The following is a 15373-nucleotide window of genomic DNA, read 5'->3' as shown; positions in this document are numbered from 1 at the left end:
CCTGGGGACTCGAGATTCGCCCCTCCTCCGGCCCTCCCCGCGGTGGTTTCCGTGGGAACCCGCTCAGTATCCCGGCAGCTCACTGGACCGCCGCAACTGAAACAAAACAAAAGTACAAAAGCCGTTCTTCTGTCCGGCCCTTCCGTCCAGCTTGTACTGTGTGGATTAATTTGAACATTCAAATGGTTTCAGACATCTAGTAACAAATTGTAAAGGGATTTATGAATATGACGAGCAGCGTGAGAAATTGTTTTCAGTCTTCCTGGAGATCCAGGATTAGGAAACTTTAGCTCTGAAGGAAACCTTCCTTTGGGGAGGTAAATTTTCTCTATAAATGAGGTTTTGTTTTGTTTTTTTCTTTAATGACCATTCAAAAAAACATTCTAGGTGGAAAATTTTTGTAAAATGCTGCACAGTTCCCGGCTGCTTTAACCAAACTGAGCTAGACAGACGCTTGGATACAGGGGTCATTCTGAAAATTAGTAATTGTACAGCACTTTCCAAGAAGGGCTGCACTATGGGCATATGATTGCTTGTCCTCTGAGGCTAAGATCTTTGACTTTGGGGCTGCTTTTTCTGGTTTTACTATGTCCTTGAAATCAAATTGTCTCTTCTTACCTCTCCAAAGCCCAGTTGCTAAAATCTACTTCCCATCCCCCCCAGGAAGAGCTGACCACAAGCCCTTGAGATGTGGTAGAATTAAGCTACAGAGCTCACTTTTCAATCCATCAGAAACCCTTCTTTCTATCCTATGAATCTAAGTTCCATGCAGGCAGAAGCCATTTTATTCGCTGATGTGTCCCCTACCCCTACAGTTGTGCCTGGCACAAGTAGGTGTATAATTAAAATTGATTGAATGAATGAATGATTTCCCCACCGGACATCTGTCAGTTCTGCCTCATGCCCAACTGCAGGGAGCTGGCCAGTGGAGAAAGGCACCGTTGCCTGCCTCCTTGCGGGAAGCAGAGGGCAGGTGAGCACGGGGCCCAGTGGTGAGAAAAGCGACAATTCTGAACTGTATTTTCCTTTTCTGTTTTGTTCCCGTCATAGATCTGGCTTCAACTCACCTGTTTAGCGGTTCAGCCTTGTGCCTCACATGTGATTCTCATTCTGACATTTCTTTGTCTTGGCTTCCTGACATTCCCAGCTTCAACTGAGATCCCATTTTAGGTGTCCTGCCTGCCTGGTTCTGGGCCCCCAGCGGCACCACACTCCTGAGCCAAAAGGGTCTTTTCACTGTCTTCCAGTTTTCTCTGGCTCCTCTGCGGTGGACCTGGAAGCCCACTAGGTAAGTGTCTTAGAATTATATGCAAAGCCAGAGTGAACAGGTTCTGAGTGCCAATCTGCATTTGAATGTTGTGAGGTTTGGGACATCTTTTAGAAATTGCTCTACAGGGGCGCCTGGGTGGCTCAGTCTTTAAGCGTCTGCCTTCCTTTAAGCTCAGGTCATGATCCCGGGGTCCTGGGATTGAACCCCGCATGGGGCTCCCTGCTCGGTGGGGAAGCCTGCTTCTCCCTCTCCCACTCCCCCTGCTTGTGTTCCCTCTCTCGCTGTGTCTCTTTCTGTCAAATAAATAAATAAAATCTTAAAAAAAAAAAAAAGAAAAGAAATTGCTCCACAGCCTTTTAGGAACTTCCTAATTCAAATGAGTGTTATGAATGGCTGCTGGGTTGGTGCATTAGTAATGCATTGACTTTGTGTTGTAACTGAAACTCACCAGCATGTGCATAAATCAACAGAAAACATGTAAATGTGAATTTTTTTAAAAAATTTTTCATGACTTTAGCTTCTATGCATTGGGTACTGCTCTCCAACTTTATCAAAGACCGTTCATTAAATGACCTTGGCATATGGCCTATTCCCCAGAAATGGATAAATTGGTCTGTTTATCTTCCGAACTATTTGTCCACTTGTTCAACACACATACATGGAACACTCACTGTGTGTAAGCCTCTGAGCTGGAGTTGAGGCTACAAAGTTTACTGAGATATGATCTCTATGGCAAATTTTTAAAAACAAACTTTCTGTAAACAGGAGGGCTGGAATTCTCAAGGCTCAGTGATGTAGTGCTTGGAAAAATTCAGTGATATGGTAGGATATTCTGCCTAATGGGGAATTAGGGGGGCACTCTGTGGGGCTAAGGAGTTTAAAATCACTAGGGCAGTTGGCAGTCCACTAGCTGCCGTTTCCAGCATGTTCAATCCGCCAAGAATAAATGTCCATCACAAGTACCGAAGTACAAACACTGACTCATAGCTGCTCATAAATCTCTGGTATTCAGCCATATTTTAGAATAACATTTAGTTTCTGTGCAGTAAGTCAGTGGAGTGAATCTCTGGTTTGTTTTTCAAGGTGGGGTTTGGCCGTAGGTTGTCAGATGTGGTGTGCTTTCTTCCTTCAAATAAAATCTCTTAAATACAAACTCTTTAAAATAGGCATTGACATTGCCAGTGCCTTTATTTAGCAAGTGTGGGCCTACTAATCATAGCCATGTCACCTGAGAAAAGAGTATGACCAGGCACAACTGAGTCTTGCAGTGTTGTCTATGATCTTCAGCCCCTCACTATCCAAATCCAGTCTTGTGGACGTTCGAGTTCTCCTGCCTTTCCCTGTGCCCATGAGTTCATGACTTAGATTACCATGGAGTCACACTAAGTCAATAATAATAATAATAATGATAATAATAATTCGATGGCAAAGGTGGCAATGCCAAACACTCAGACCTGAGGAATTTAGTGCTGTAATGGAAAAGAAAATAAACCTGTGGCTGACACATATCTAAAGCGAGAGTCCTCTGCTATGAAATTCCATGGGAACCAGATTAGCTAAGAAATGCCAGTACTTAGATCTGCTGTCAGCTGGGAAGTGCTACCAGATAGGACTGCAACCCCTCCGTACCACCTGGAAATGGCAGTCGCTCCGAGCCCCTTGGGTCCCTCTTCCTCCTGACCCTGGCTACCTCTGCCCCACCCCTGAGACCCCAAGTGCCCAAGATCTAACAACTAAAGGATAACTTACAGCACAGTAGGGACCTCCAGCTGGGCTTTCTTCTTGACTGGTTGATTTTTTTTTTTTTAAGATTTTATTTATTTATTTGAGAGAGAGAGAGAGAGCATGAGTGTGGGAGAGGGTCAGAGGGAGAGGGAGAAGCAGGCTTCCTGCTGAGCAGGGAGCCCGACGTGGGGCTCGATCCCAGGACCCTGGGATCATGACCCGAGCCGAAGGCAGACACTTAGCCAACTGAGCCACCCAGGCGCCCCGATTTTTATGCTCTAGTAGGTATTAAATAGTTGCTCAGTTCTGTGTATATGAGAAAGTATGCTAGATCAGTCAGCATAGGCTGGGTTAGCTGTAGAAACAAATGGCCCTCAACTCTTGGGGGTTGATAACAACAAAGTTGTATTTGTCACTCATACAACATGCCCATCAAGCATCTGCTGTGGTTCCGTCCCGTGTCTTCTCCATGCCAGAATCATTGAGGGAGGAGGAAGGGACAGGGAATGGTGGCCTGTGTGCTGGCCAGGAGGCACTGCTCATGAGAGGTAGAGGTCACTTCTCACATTTTGTCATCCAGAGCAAGTCTCTTGACCAGCTTGAGTTTACAGGTAGGGCCATTTAAGGAAGAAAAGGGCTGCAGCCCACCACGCAGCGCGTTCAGAAGGTTCCTCTTGGTGATTTATCACGTTCACTCTCTTTGCCTGACTCCTGGCCACTCACCAATTCTGGCGCTCTCTCCTTCCACTGCTACTCTGGTCTAACCCCCAGGTTGGCCCTGTGTCACCTTGCTTTAGTTTCAGATGGGATCTAATTGATATCTGCTCAATTTCAACACCCCTCTCTTTTTCTTTTAAAGATTTTATTTTTAAGTCATCTCTATACCCAATGTGGGGCTCGAACTCACAATCCCAAGATCAAGAGTTGCCTGCTCCACCAACTGAGCCAGCCAGCGCCCCTCAACACCCATCTTGGCAACCCTTCCCCGCTGTCCACTGTAGCCCGAGTCCTCAGGCCAGTGGTCTCCAAACTTCTTTAATTTTGCCGCTTTAGCAGGAAAAATTTTTGAGCATGTATCCCAAAGTTATGTTTATTTCCATTGTGAGATGTTAAACTATGAATCCATTTACTATGCATTAATCAAGTTTAAGTTCTAGCTTTTTAAAAAATAAAGGTAAATGGAAGTTCTAATATTTTCTTACTATATCCTGCTGTTACAGTCTAAAGTGTGTCCCTCCTCAAATTCATATTTTGAAGTCCTAACCCCCAGTACCTCAGAATGTGACATTCTGTATTTGCAAATAAAGCGTATTTGGAGATGGGGTCTTTAAATAGACAGTTAAGTTAAAATGAGGTCATATGGGTGGGCCCTAATCCACTAGGACTGCATCCTTAGGAAGAGATTAGGATCCAGACAGGCACAGAGAGATCTTGTGAAGACACAGAAACAATCATCTCCACAGGCCCTTCCCGGAAAAAAAAAATCCTACCGACACCTTGATCTTGAACTTCTAGACTCCAGAATTATGAGGAAATGAATTTCTGTGATTTAAGCCACACAGTGTGTGATATTTGTTCCAGCAGCTCTAGCTAAGTAATACACCTACTTTGGAAATAATTATTATAGGGTACCCTCATTCTAGAAACATTTTCTTAGAAATATTTCTAAATGGATTCACTTTGTATCTTAAGCTACAAATAATACTATGACTAGTAAATAGTTTTTATGTATCAGAGATCTTCTTGGGCCAGGAGTCCCCAACCATGGTCACTCCAGCAGTGCCTGATGTGCATAATAAATGTCTGTGAATGAATGGAATGAACTCAAAAACGAGGAGGGAAGCTTGTGACCCTCACCGGGAAATGGCTCTGAAAGGCCACATGGTTTGCTCAAGGTCACTCTGCTCTGTCTCACCCCAAAGCTTGCCTTTTAAATTCACTCTTGCCTCTTGTCACAGCCCAGTACCCCCCTCCTGACCACCCCTGCTCCTCACCTGGTAGAATGCACCATCTCAGGTCAACGTTTCCAGGCCACAGAAGAATGAGATTTCAGAATTGAAGAGCCAGAGGAATGAGCAAAGTGAACCTCATTTACAGTTGAGGAAAGCCAGGCCCAATAGTGTTCAGAGAGATCTGGTGACTCCCAGGGTCACACGGTGCATCTTATCTTTGGTCATCATCTGACTTGCCTGAATCATTCCCTCCATTACAGTTCACACTAGCTCACCCTCACAAGTGAATCTGAGACCCTCAAAAGAGCCCTGTAAGAAAATGGAAAAACAAGTCCACAGAGTGGAAGATCTATGTAATATAAATATCTGACAGAGGACTCCAATCGATTCTACATATATAAAAAACTTCTATAAGTCAATAACAGATAAGCCAGTAGTCCAATAGGCCAAAGAATTGAACAGGCCCTGCACCAAATGACCAGTAAACATACAAAATAATGCTCAAATTGCTCAGCTGCCCTAAATATCAGGGGAATGAAAATCAAACCATAACGGGATACCAACACACCGACCAGAATGGATAAAATAAAGGCAAATAATATCAAGTGTTGGGGGGATGTGGAGCAACTGGAACTTCTTTCTGGTAGCGTAAATAGGTGCAACCACTTCGGGAGACTGTGGGGCAGCAACTACTCATATTGCTCATATGCTAACAATTCCATTTCAAGGCCCAGAGCCAGCAGAAACGCAGACAAGTATTCACCCAGACACCATATAAGAATGTTCGTAAGAGCACCATTCATACTAGCCCACATGATGGATAGTGCAAATGCCCATTAATAAATAGTACAATAGAGAAACTTTGTATAAATCCATACAATATAATGCCACAAGAGGGATGAACAAACTAACTATGTGTGAAACCGCTTAAAAACCTAAAGTTGAACAAACATCAAAAAGGCTGCGCTAATGCTTCAGCAAAACTCAATTTTAAAGTAACTTTTTCCTCTCTTCCGCAAACCTGCCCTCCTCCCTTTGTAGTCTTTTATCTCAGGAATCCAGTACCAGCCTAAAACATGACAAAGGAGGCTGACAGCAAGTACACAATTCCTGTCAAAATCAGCTAGCTCCTGTATTTCCCTACAAAACCCCCCAGCCCCTTCCTCCAGGCAGGCTGGCAGTTTCTTGAAGGAGATAACCCGCTGCAGCCTCCTTTGCCTGGCAAAGTAATAAAGCTATTGTTTCTCTTTATTCCCAACTCTGTCTTGGTGTTGTATTTTGGCTCCGAAGCACAGAGGTCGGTTCTCTGACAACATGTGCAATAGTGTGGTTGAATCTCATAAGCATGCTGACCTAAAAGCCAGACAAAAAAGAGTTAATATTATATACGTTCATTTACACAAAGTGCCAAAACGGGACAATGAATCAATGGTGTCAGAGGTCAGAATAACAGTTATCTTTGGGGGGGACTTAGTAACTGGAAGGGCGGATGAAGGGGTTTCCGGGATGCTGTTATAGTTCTATTTCTTGATAGGGGTGTGTTCACTTTGGGAAAACTTAACAAGCTTGTGCTTACAATTGTATCCTATTCTATATATATGCTATACTTCAGCAAAATGTACCCCTTTTCCTCCCCCCCAAAAAAGTTGATGCCAGGCTTGTTATTCTCCAGTTCACAGCTGTTCTTTGAAATGTAGTTAGTCATTCACACTTGAGGTCAATGTGAAACCCCTTGCAAAAGGTGAACACATTTGAATATTTGAAGCCTCTAGTCTCTCTTGAGGTTTCCTTGGTAGGAGTGAAACAGTTTAGGGTTTCAGGAGCGTCAGCTTCATCTGTCTTCCAGCTAAAGACGTCAACTGTTGGCCTGCAAGAGCCCCTGGGTGTGGCTTTGGGTGGCTTCGCTCCTGGGGTCCTGGGTGATGTGGGGACAGCTGCAGAGGCCCTGGGGCGGGCCCTGAGGGTGCACTGCTTCAGCTCTGGCCTGACAGGAAGGAAAGAGAAATGCGTCAGTTGTTCCAAGGTGAAGAAAAATTGACTTCCTTCTCTCCAGGACAGGCGCCCCGTCTCTTCTCTTGAAGCAGATGCAAAGGTAGGAGAGTATCCGAGTCCAGCCTTTCAGGTAGGTTGTTCCGAGGGCGAGGCGGGTAGAGATTACAGTGATTGTAACTTTTCCTAAATTAATGACCTGGAGAAGGTGGGAGACAAAAACAGTGATAAATCAGACAGAGGATGACTTCTAGTTTATTGAAGAGCATACATTTAAAATGTAATCTAAATGGAATGGAGGAAGTCATTGAGACTTAGTTAAAAATCACACCAAATCAAAACCACTATCTAAAAGTTACATGGTGTGAATTTTTTTAAGGTGATGTTTGTCTTGATTGTATTTATATTGGGTTTATTGCATTTGTTTGCTTTCTTCTGTGGCTTGTAAATTTGTGACGGTTTATTACTGTTTTGCTCTGAATCTACTTCATAGATTCAGATTGTTTCGATCACCCGTAATTTCTAGTTTGGACGTGGAACATAAATATACTTTTAAATTTAAAAAAAAAGTAAGTTAGTTGGGATCTAATTTAAATTTCTTTCGGTTAAGCTTCCTTGACCTGCAAATGCATTTCTTGGCAAGAGGAGAGATTATGACAGGAAAATGTGCACTGGATATTAAGGATCTACTACGAAGTTAGAATCTGTGTAAGAAAAAGATTACTTAGCCAAGATAATGGGAGATCCTAACTTCTTAGCTTTTCTGCCTGAATAAAGCATAAGGCTTTGAAGTTAAACGGCCCAGAATTGGAGTGTGATTTTAGGTAAATAACTTAATTGCTCCAAGCCTTGCCCTCCTCATCTATAAAATGGGCATACTTATTTCACAAGGTTGTAATGAAGACTGAGGTAATGTATGCAGAGCCCTTGTCAGACTGGCCCAGAGTAAGTGCTAAATAAATAGTTGCTTTTGGTCCAACAAAAAGGATAACAATTACTATGAGTAAGATCTCTAACAATGTAATAATCTTAATTCTCATTTCTTTACCCTTCCATAAGAAGAGGTCAAGTTTAAGCCATAGACATGATGGCTTAAATCACGATGTCAGTGTTTAACTTGGATCCTGAAACTGCACTTTTGGGGGGTTTTTGGTAGCAAGACGAAGCACATTCCCCTTTCTCCTATGCTGGGTGGGCTTCGGGTCTTCTAGATTTCTAGATTTCCACATACACGCAACTTCATATATTAAGGGCTTGACATTTATACAGCTCGTGGAGACTTTTTTAAGAGAACGAATACAACATCAGGGGTAGGGCCTTGGACATGCCGTGCAAGCAGGGGGAGGCCGGAGCTTGAGCTTTACCAGCTTCCTGGAAAATCCACCTCTGATTAAGTGACAAGAGAGACAAAGAACTGATAGACACCCATCTCGCCTCACCTTGGTGGAAACGAACCCAGTCCAGCTGGCGTTGGGACCACAGAGACCAGCGCTGTTCTATATTCACGTGGACTGGTGTTCCTTGTGGCTGTGACAGGCTTCCGCAAAGAACACACATGAGCAAAAAGGGACGACCTTGTCGCGTGTGATGTCAGGGGTGGTGTCGTGACACCCCGATCCCCCTGCCTATGTCCCAGGCAGGGTAGCGTGGCTGTGTCCTCCAGCTGCAGCCTCTCAAGGAAACCACTGTGGTCAGAGCAGAGCAGCGGGGCTTGCAGCCCCCGAGGTGACCTGTGCCGTGGCCCGTTGCAGGGCTGTGGCTTTCAGGCTTTGAGAACAATCGGCAGTTTCCCTTGAGCGTCCCGGCAGCGTGGCCGGTCCTGGTCACGTGCACACACGCCCCCGCAATTTGCCACATTGCCACTGCCCCTGTCCCCTGCATCACGGTCAGGTGCGGAAGCTTTCTCGCCTATGAGCTGATGACCGGCTGCTCGGAGACGGCAGGTCAGGGGACCCCTGCCTGCAAGCAGAGAACAACTCCTCTCCTGGCCTCCTTGCTCTTCTCCCTCAGGGCCATGGTCCTCGTGCTGCCCCCTTGGCAGGTCTGAAAGCCAGTCAAGCTTTGCTGTGAGGCCGAGGAAGGAGACCAAACATTTTGCAAGCATTCTTTCCAGCCATTGCCCTAGGTCTCTACCTGGATGACGTCTCGAATTCCCAAGTCAACCCTGTGAAGCAGGGACAGCTTTCTCTAGGGCGTGGGGAGGCAGAGAAGGAAAGTAAGGCTCGCAGGGATTAAGCAACTGGCCCAAGAGCACATAGCTAGGCCTGGGAATTGGGCCCGATCCCGGATTGTCCAGTACCCCAACCGATGCAGAGATGGGACAGCTTGGTGTAGAGGGCTTCTCTAAGCGGCTGTGGGAGATTTTTCCTTCAAAATGGTGCTGTGGTATTGGGTTTCTTTTTTAATTGTTAAATATAATTAGGCTGGTGGGTGGGGTGCTGTAAGCAAAGGCAGTTAGCGCTGCAAAATTACAAATGTGCAATGGAAAAAGGAGGTCGGGGCTCCCTGTAGGTAAGAACAGAGCCCGACTTCTTTCCTTGGGACAAAATAAATGCAATTTAAGAATCTGCCAGGTGAATGGGACAGTGACTGCATAAGGAGCATCTCAGAAAAATGGATCTGGGAGACTTCATCCCTCCAGTTAGGAGGCTGTGACTTTCTGCATGAGATCATTAAAACAAAACACTTTGGAGCATGCTTCTCAAATTCCAAAATAACTCAGATTTTCCTGTGCTTTTCAGTTTCCGAAAGGCTGAAGCTTTCAGAACTGGGTGCTTGCTTGCTCACCTGACTACCGTGACTTCCTACTCTGCTTGAATTCATGCTTCCTTCTTTGCAAGCAAACCCACATGTCACAACATTCACTGCATTTGTCAACACACACCAACCATTAAGGCCCTACTTTCTGGGTGGTGCGGGATCACTAAATCCCAGTGTCACCACTAGAAAGGACTCTTGACTAGAAGCCAGAATGAAGTCAGGGTCCCGATAGAGAAATATACAAAGGAGAACGAACAGTGTTATAATGAAGAAGGAGTGACTAATTTTGATTGTAAATAAGGAGAAATTCCCTGAATTAGGTAGCAATTAATCTGGACCTCAAAAGATTAATATTGATAGTGATACTAAAACTACCACCACTGCTAATTAGAGCTAATATTTTTCAACTGCTTACTGTACATTTGCCATAGTGATCTGAGTACCGGATATGTATCAACACGGTTAATCCTCACAACGACTCTGTGAAGTAGGTGCAGTATTTCTCTGGATAGGCAAGGAAATTCAATCCCAGCCAGTTTATGTAACTTGCCCAGCAGTTAGTAAGGGGCAGAGCTGAGCTACTCACCCACACAGTCAGCTCCAAACCTGCTTTCCTGACTGTTCACTCATGGCCTACGAGTAGACTAGGTTTTCGTGGGCAGAGGGAAGCGCAGGAGCAAATGCACGATGTGCTTGGGGAACAGTCTCGAATGAGTTCACCATGGGAGCATCGGAGCACTCACTGGGAAGTGGGGATGCAGAAGGAGGGCGACACCAGATCGGGGGAGTCAGGAAGACTACGTTTGTGCTTCGGAGCTTGTTTATGCGCAGTGCACAAGCTGGGCTCCCGTGCTAGAGGAAGAATGCCACATTCCCACCCCATATTGGTACATACACCATCCCCACCTAGAGAGACCCCCTCTCCATTCCGCAGACCAGCTTCTCCTCCTCTCCCAGGCTCAGCGGGCCTCACCTTTGCCATGAAGACTACCCTGTCCCCCCGTCGCCTTCTCCCTCTTCCTCGCCATCCACTCAGTTCCTGTCACTACTGCTCCCGTGGGTGACAGCCATCAGCGTGCAAGCCAGGGGGCACAGTCCCCTCTGCCCCCCAGCAGCTCTCCCTGTGACCCACTTCGTGAGGGTTACAAATGTTAACCTCCCAACCGACTCTGTCATCCTAGACAGTAGTACGTAACACAGTGAGGAACACGCAACCGATTTTCATAGATTTTATGTCATTCTTTTACTACCTCCATGTTCTACTTCAAAACATCACATCAACCAAAACATCCACGCAAGAAGTGTATTTTACCCGTGTTTCAAAGAATATGACAAATATTCCAACATGGTTTCTACTACAGGTGACTAGGAATGGAATTTGTAAAGGTATATGTACCCCAAGAATACCAGGAGGTGGTTGAAATTCTGATTTTCTTGGTGTTGACCATGGACCTGTGCTGCCCACTGACTCCATCTGCCACCCTAGAAACCTCTATTGGCTAGAAAGTTCACTAAAATAGAACAACAAAATTTAAAAAAATTAAAAATAAGTAAATTGTTGTCAGGGGTCTGGGGCACTTTGTCTTGGATAAGTAGACGATGAGCTAAGAACAGTTTCAGTGAAGCGTTTTTGGGTGATTTGCAAGATGGATCACACAGTAGACTGTCCAAGTTAGCAGTTGATACAAAACTTCTAAGAATTCAAATGCCAGCCTTACTGGGATAAAGTGCAGAAAGAGCCCCAGAGCTTCAACTGAAGAGGATTGAAAAAATGCAGCTGAAATAATTCAAAGATTTTGCATTGCAAGAACTCTGAGCTCTCAACTACAACCTGGAGATCACACCCAAAATTGTATATGCAAATTCATAAACTGAAGCCCCCAAACACAAAACACCAAACAACCAATGAGAACCAACCATTCTCTCTTTCCCAAACCCCATTCTCCTACAAACCCAATAAATGTGTTGAAACATGAACAAGAGAATTATATAACTTAATTTGTAAGTGACCTTAGAAATGATCGGGTCTTCTAATTCAGTGGTTCTTAAAACTATGAAACTTTTTTTGTTTTTTTAGGTAGGCTCCATGCCCAGCGTGGAGCCCAATGTGGGGCTTGAACTCATAGCCCTGAGATCAAGAGTCGGACGCTTAACCAACTGAGCCACCTAGGCTCCCCTTAAAACTATGAAACTCCATGCTCACTCATTATAGGAAATATATTGTAGTTCACCTTTTACTATCCAGAAGCAGAATTCATGTACACTATAACCTACCTACACACTACTTCTACTACAGTGCAATCATCATGATAAAAAGGACAAATAAGAGGACTGTATAAATTATATATTTATAATTACCATATAATGTGAACTTGGACAGGTAAACTACATTAGAAGACCCAGTGAAGTTGTCAGATGTTTATGTAAATAGAGTCATGTTGAATATGACATTTACAAATGCGGATTGTTACCAGCAAATGGCAGGAGTCTTTCAGACACTACAAGCAATGTTGCGTTTGGTAATGCAACTTTCTGAAATGATGAACAATTCTTGTTAAAGTTCTAAGTGAAACAAAGTTCAGTTTTCCTTCAATCTACAGTTGCATCCTGGAAAACTCAGAGTATATTAAAATCCTGCAAAATATACTTTGTGTTTGTATAAGAGTTATATTTTATCAGATAATTATAATATTTTTTCTAATCGAACTATCTGGTAAGGCAGTCAACATTTGCATGGGGATGCAAGACAGTTCTTTGTCACTGGGACAACCAGAAGCGCCCCACAAATTTCTAAAGATGTAAGTGTGGTACTGCCCCTGTGAAAATCCTGGGTGAGTCCCAATGAGATGAAGCAGTCGTGGCTCAAATGTGGTAAATGGGATATCCAAGCCAGGCAGGACACCAGGAGGACCCTGGACACCAAAGAGAAAACATCTTCCTCAGTTTCTGTGAAATCTTGCTGTGAAAGATCCTGTGGTGATACCCTATGAACAGAACCAATTTATGACCCTGGCATGATGCTCCCTGCAGTACCAATGGCATCATTTTAAAAAGTCTCCCCTTGTTTAGAGGGGATCTAGAGGCAGATCCTTCAGGTTAAAGGGAAAAAGTACATTTCCATCTAATAATGGGAGGCTTTACTTGTAGTAAATATTAACCAAGTGCTTGAATGGCTGAAGATTTATAGAAGCTAGAATCAAATATCTGAAGGTCAAGAATAAAAAACACAGGGGGATGGGGGCGCCTGGGTGGCTCAGATGGTTAAGCATCTGCCTTCAACTCGGGTCATGATCCCAGGGTCCTGGGATCGAGTCCCACATCGGGCTCCTTGCTCAGTGCAGAGCCTGCTTCTCCCTCTCCCTCTGCCATTCCCCCTGCTTGTGCTTTTCTGTCTATCTCTCTGTCAAATAAATAAATAAAATCTTTAAAAAAAAAAACAAACACACAGGGGGATGGATACCAAACACCGATCCTCTGGTTTTCTAAGCTTTACGCCAACATCACCTTGGAATACCAGGAAGCACCATGTTTTGATCTCTATTCGAAATGCTTTCAGTGAATTATGATTTGGTGCTAGCTTCTTAGCCTTAAGATCAATATAATAATGACCCCTCAAGCATAATTTTGCTTCTTCTGCTGAACCATGGCTCAAATAATTGATTGTTTTCTCAGTCTGTGCCCTTTACACCTATGAGAAGGAGGTCCTTCTCATCTTCCTTCAGTTTATCAGAATGACATACATCACCTTGATTTTTTTGTTTTGTTTTGTTTCATTTTGTTTGGTTTTGCCTGGGCTACTAGGAAGGTCAGAAATACATCTAATGCTCAAGCACGGTGACTGTCTCACTGCAGATTTCTGGTAGAATGATCTCCCCTTTCCACTCTGACTGCTGATGTCTCTCTGACTTTAATTGTCCTCTATGTGCTTTTATTGTAAGCAACATCATGGTCTTGTTACACAATGGGATAGAGTGTATATCACCAGTCAAGTCATGTGCTCTAAGCATTTGAACAGTGTGTGGCACCTGGAAGGTACTCAGTAAATATTTACTGAATGGATGGATGGATGGATCCGAGAAACAAACCAAATTTTACTTTTCCGAAAGTAGGGGTGAATGGCCACTGGGGGGAGGATGAGCTCCCTCTCATCCATGAAAAGGGCCCTTCCCACTGGAGGCCCATAGCCATGGATTTGATAGAGTATGAGGAGTGTGTTTACATAACTGAATCCTGTATTTCTGTAAAACCCAACCACCTGAATGAGTAAACAGTTGAGTGTGCCAGGATTCCCCCAGTGAGTCCACTTGTTAAGGTCATTTCCACCCCTGTACCACATGACCAGAGCCAGGGGTTTATCTGGAGCACAGAAACCATGTGAAAAGAAAGCCTGGTGCACACAAATCAAGTGTTTTGAGCCAAGTGCAAGAATCTTCATTGAAAATACTTGAGAATCGAGTCAACTGTATAGTTCTTGGTCCAGTGGTAAATAAGAAGGAGGAAGAACCAAGGGGCAAGTTTAGAAGAAATCAGCTCATAAAGTTGGTGACATATTGGCCAATTTGCACCTTGACCACTTGTTACTTGACACCTTATTGCATATTGCTTTCCTGTTTTCCAGAGACTCAGAGCCTCGGGGAACTGAGATCTGCAAGTTCCATCTGTTCATCCAGAAACTGGGGACCAAGGAAGATCGAGGCTTGCACCGGTCATACAGTGATTACCAGCCAGCCTGGGCTAGAGCCCAGAGTCCTTGCTGCTTGGTCATTTTCCCATCTTCTGGATAGGAAGCCTTTTGAAGGCAGGCACTGGTGAGTACTTCCCTGAAGACGAGAGGTCAAGAGTGCCCCTTTCAGAGCTCTGCGACTTCCTAATCTTCATGCAACCTGTGCATTTGGGCGAGCTGTGCATTTTAACTTTGTCCCACAATAGAGTAACTGACAAATCTAGAATCCCTTAAGCCATGAGTCCTTAGCCTATAGGGCCATGAACTTGGATTGGAAAAAGATTACTTCTTTATTTATCTACCTCTAAGTAAAATTTAGCATTTCTTTCCATTTTGAATACAGGCATCAAACCAGAGTAGAACTAGCAGGACTGGTAACTGTCACTAATAGAAATCACATATTTTCATACCAAAATGTATGTTGTAGATATCTCAAAATATTACTTAAAATCATCATTACTTTGAAATTATAGTAGTTGTTAGATCACTGCTAGATCTCATTATTTCATACATCAGTGAACATATATATTACTATAGTAAAACATTTGAGTATAAATGATTTCCTTTGTAATTCAATGTATTTTATTTTATGCATTAAATACACAGGCTTCACCAGACTACCAAAGATTAAGCAGAGATTCTTAACCCTTTTTTTCTTAAAGAAAATGATCCCTTAGGGCTCTATTAACCTCTTATTCAATGATTTGTTATGAATCATAAATTAATATAATGTGGATTTCTGTTGAAGCCCAACAAAAGTTTAGCTCCTAAAGCATTGAAAGGAATTCTCATTACTAAGGAATTCATGTAGATTTGATTAAAAAAAACGGCATTACAGAAAGTATATTTGATCTATACTTTCTGCTTTTCAATGATATGCATCTAGCCAGTGTTTTTTTATCAATTCAACACCATCTTCTTGGTTGGGGTGGGGGAGGAACAAATTGAAGGTCA

At 43.7% G+C, this 15373-nt stretch overlaps 1 protein-coding gene across 7 annotated transcripts in view; it reads left to right on the top strand.

The window, feature by feature from the left end:
* SYTL3 (synaptotagmin like 3) overlaps window positions 1-15373 on the top strand; it is an 89884-nt gene that overhangs the window by 1640 nt on the left and 72871 nt on the right. For 2 of the 7 annotated variants that reach the window (XM_027603697.2, XM_027603698.2), the window contains exons 1-2: window positions 6850-7069; window positions 14315-14504. The gene's annotated coding sequence lies outside the window, so the exon portion shown is untranslated. Of the gene's footprint in view, window positions 1-97; window positions 318-1050; window positions 1289-6849; window positions 7070-14314; window positions 14505-15373 lie in introns of those variants that run through there. The other 5 variants (XM_027603699.2, XM_027603700.2, XM_027603701.2 and 2 more) reach the window with 5 other exon arrangements.

This window comes from Zalophus californianus, chromosome 7 (assembly GCF_009762305.2).
Source record: "Zalophus californianus isolate mZalCal1 chromosome 7, mZalCal1.pri.v2, whole genome shotgun sequence".
Lineage (NCBI taxonomy): Eukaryota > Metazoa > Chordata > Mammalia > Carnivora > Otariidae > Zalophus > Zalophus californianus.
Note: the sequence above shows the minus strand (reverse complement) of the source record. Positions and strands in the feature narration are given on the sequence as shown.